The following is a 4,466-nucleotide window of genomic DNA, read 5'->3' on the forward strand; positions in this document are numbered from 1 at the left end:
TTGTAAGCAACAGAAACTTATCTTTCACTGTTCTGGAAGCTGAGAAATCCAAGATCAGGGCGCTAGCAGATTCTGTATCTGGTGAGAGTCCACTTCCTGGCTCATGGACTGCTATTTTCTTTCTGTGTCCTCACATGGTGGAAGGGGAAAGAGAGCTCTGTGGGTTTTTGTCTTTTTTTCCCATAAGGACACTAATCCCATTCATCAGGCCACAACCTCATGAACTCCAGAATTCCCAAAGTCTCCACCTACAAATACCATCCCACTAGGGATTAGGATTCAACATAAATTTTGTGGGGACACCTCATTCAGTCAATAGCGAATGTATACTAGCCTTGTCTGGCCTCCTGAGACATCTTTGTCTCTCTTCTGCAGAAGGCCTTAACAGGAATTTTGGGTTTTAAAATTTTTACATATTTTGATTAACTGCCGTATGTCCAGAAATACTTCATTCTTAATTTTAAATACTATGTATATGCTTAACACCCCCCCCCACACACACACACACCACGATGAGGTTGCATTTTTCCTTTAAGATATTTAGCTAAAGTCCATAGGGCCATCCCAGTACTTGAGGTAAAATCCAATTGGAGTTTGCCTTCAATCAATGTCCACATTTGTTTCAGTAATACCACTCAGTTCTCCTCACACACATCTTTGTCTTTTCACAATACGTTTTTGGAGTGTTGCTACTTAGTTTAAAAGCAATGCTTAATAAGCTTTACTGGTTTAATACAATTCCTACATAGAAGCTCAGTATGTGTCTGTTGGTGAGAATCTATAGTTGGTTTGACAACTCTGCCTCTCCACAATGTGTGGATATTTTATAATGTGTTATTGGGTTCCAGCTTATTTTGCAGCATAAATGCATTTATTTGCTTACATTAAGTGTTCTCTGTTTACATGCAATCAAAGTTTTATTTTCCTTTTAGTGTAAACAGTTTTGATGAACGTAATGTATCCTTCAGTTAAATGTGACATTTCCCTGCTTCCCTTCCAGCTTGTCTGACCTTTTACATATCCACTGAATACTGCTCTGCTGTAGGACATGAACAGCCCTTCCCATAGCATGATGAATCTAATCAAAGGTGTGTCCTTAGGGAACATGGAAATATTGATGCTGATGTTCCAGGAGGAACAGGGTGGTTCAGGAAACTGAAAGGAAGCAGGAATCAGAGAGCACAGGCCATTCTCAGGTGTGTGTGTTACTAGGAATACTACCTGAGTAACTTACAGCCCGAGTCCAACAAACATAGCCTTCACATTTTAAACACTCTTTACCCTTCTGGGTGATGTGCAGAAGAGTCCAGAAGCTGCCATAAAGAAAAAGGGAACTGCTAGGGAGCTCCCTCTCTTCCCTCCCTCTAGCCCCCCCTCCCCCCCCCCCCCCCACACACACTAAAATGGTTAATAGAAAAGACGGGTGAAAATTGGTCCTGTGTTGTTCCTAGGAACAAGTTAGTATCAAAGTGGGGAAGTGCAAAGAGACCAATTTTAGCATTATAATAATGGTATTTAATTTGTACGTAGATTTTCTCACTAATGGAATAAATGGGCTTGGGAACTCTACGGTACTGATGTTTCCACAGGAACCGCTATGTTCTTCTCTATTGGAGGATAAAATTGACTGAGATCAGTGGTTCTTAGAGCTGGCTATACAGAACTGAAGATTTCTGAGCCCTGTATCAGACTTACTAACCGGAATAACCAAGGGAAGGTCCTAAATATATGCCCTTTTATAAACGCCCCAGGTGGCTCAGATGTGTAACCCGCATTGGAAAGCACTTGTAACATAGAACTCTCAGATGCCATTCCAAACTGAATTTCTACTCACATATCCACAATGATTGCAACTGCAGTAACAATCATAAAAATAATACCTTTGTCATCAGATATCTGATACTCTTTCTATGCCCAAGCATTACTTTTCTCCATCTTGGCTTTACTTTCAGCCAGGATCTCTCCAAGGGATGATAAACTGACACATGGTTCCTAGCCAGGGTTCCTTCCAAGTAATATTCATTTGCCAAAATCTTATATTTCCCACAATATGAATAGAGGCATGAAACTAAACAGGATTTTTTTTTAAGAATTATGTGCTGATAACCTGAGAATAGTGCAGGACAAAATAAGTTTGGGTAGACACAAAGACAAACACTTTGTCACTGAGTCATCGCACCTGGAATATTCTACTGTGGATAGATGCAAACATTCCTTTCCAGGAATCTCTTGAAATCATGTGCAGTCCTACATGTCCAAGAGGACTGAGTCCTGTCTACAGGTCAGAGATTCTTGCCATCCTAAATTTTGTATTAACTTTCAACCCCCAAATGAATCTACAATTCCAACAACTTTTTAAGGTTCTAGTTTCAGTGTCTACCTGTGAGAGGGTGTGTCTGTACCTAATAGCATGGGTTGTAATAGTGGCCCCAAGTCCTGACTCCAGTTTTCACAAGGAGCCTTTGTTTTCATTGTTTTTCTTTGAAAATGGCACAGGAAGGTGATTGGACTTTTGTAGTTTTTTGTTCATTCTTTTGTTTATTACTTAACTTCCCTCTACAGAATGAGAGAATTAAATTTGTTTGATTGGTTCAAGGATGTATCTCCAATACCTATAACTTTTGTTGAATGAATAAATAAAATAATTGTTTTGACAGCTGGAAACAGAAGGGAGATCAGTGGCCAAATTGTGGATGCTTCTTACCTTCTCTGTAGAGACTTTGCATGCACTTGGTCCACCTGACCAAACACAAGGTCTCTTCCCTTCTGGGGAGAGAAACTCCAGACAGGCTACTCCCAGAATGATGAATACCAAAGAGAGTTTGTAGTCTGAAAGCTGTGCTTGCCTTGGAAAGAGGTCATTTGGTTGAGGTCATTAGCTTCATCAAACTACGTCATGGACCACTGAATACCATCCTGCCAGGAAGTTGGAAAGGTGTGAGTGGTATGCAAAGTGTGAAGGGCTGTTCACTGCATAGAACATCTAGGTGCTCCATGGAAATGCCCAAGAAGCTCCACGTTGTGAAATCAGCGAATTGAAGATAGATGTTTAGTGAGCTAGAGTCAGTGGAAAGTAATTTCCCAGGTCAACCAATTAGAGGCCTTTTCAATCTCCTCCTCCTTTGGCTTTCTTATTTATGTTTATTGTCTACAAAAAGATGCTATTCTCTCATTTCCCCATCTTCTTCCTCTTCTTCAGTACACGTGATATAAAGGACATTATTACATCTTATTAAAACTTCACCCAATGTTCAGACAATGCTCTGAGTATTCTTCTGTGTTTGCAAGCTGCATGTTCATATAGTCATCTATAGATACCAGGTAGCCTTTGTACTCCATTCCTCGCTTGAGTTTCTCCATTACTGGCTCCCCTTTAATCCACTGAGAAAAGGCCTAGGATTGAGGGGCAAATTCACAGCGACTACATACAAATGCTGCAGGCCACTGGCCACCAACCCAGCTGCCATTCATCCCTTATGACTGGAACAGCTATGGCTGGATTCAAATCCTCCTTTTGATTTCCCATTTATCTGTATTAGTAACATTTTCTTCTTTGGACACATCAATGTTGCAAATGAAAAATATTTCACTGCTTTTTCCTATAAAATTCCAATTTTTTAAAACTACCTTGCTATTTCTAAGATGGTATTTGACAGAGAACGCCCTGTCATCACAGGGATCAGTTGCAAGAGTGATCTAGTGGGGGCCTGAGAGCCAGGAAGGGAGAGTTTGGAGACACCATTCCACAGGTAACCTGTCTTCCCTGGGAGCTACCAATTGGCCTTCACTGCACCAGCTCAGATATTTTTGGATCCAACATTCTGTAATTCCCACTTAAACAAGAGACAATGGAATGAACATCTTGAAGGTTTTAAAGAAGAATTTCTTTTGCCACCTACCATCTAAACATGACAGACCAAATCTTCTGAAGAGTTTTCAACACCCACAGCCTGGCAACTCAGAGTAGGAAAAAAACTCATGCACAATATACACTTTGAAAAGTATTTTTAGTTTCTTCCATGAAGTGACATTTGATTTTACTCTACTTAAAAACATTTAACTGTCAGCAATGGCTCATGTCTGCTAAATTCTGTAATTCCTGTGAACAACTTGCTTAGTTCTTCCAGACAATGGACAGCTTCATCCTAATTTGTTTGCCCAAGTTGTGGCAACTTGGTGAGGTTGTGAAACAATGGAAGTTTACCAAGGGAAGTGGTAGCATCTGCTCTCCGAGGACAAACAAGAGTCCAAGTCCTAATCTAGTATGGGATACATTTAGATCTACCCAAGTTGGTATATATGAGATATATTAGTGTCTTTGGGGGAAAAGTGGCAGATCCAAAGTGGGTAATTTGAGAGCAGTTTTAAAAATGGATTACTTGACAATGGTGTGGCAGAATTTGGGGTGCTAGTGAGGAAATTCCCAGGGCTAGAAACAGCAGGGAGTCACCACCCCTAGGCCCTAG

The 4,466-nt window shown here is 40.6% G+C and overlaps 1 pseudogene; it reads right to left on the bottom strand.

The window, feature by feature from the left end:
• Positions 1-3,001: 3,001 nt before the first annotated feature.
• On the bottom strand, positions 3,002-3,467 carry LOC106975663 (small nuclear ribonucleoprotein F-like; annotated as a pseudogene).
• Between the last annotated feature and the right edge of the window lie 999 nt (positions 3,468-4,466).

The sequence above is a fragment of the Acinonyx jubatus genome, chromosome A1 (genome assembly GCF_027475565.1).
Source record: "Acinonyx jubatus isolate Ajub_Pintada_27869175 chromosome A1, VMU_Ajub_asm_v1.0, whole genome shotgun sequence".
Classification (NCBI taxonomy): Eukaryota; Metazoa; Chordata; class Mammalia; order Carnivora; family Felidae; genus Acinonyx; species Acinonyx jubatus.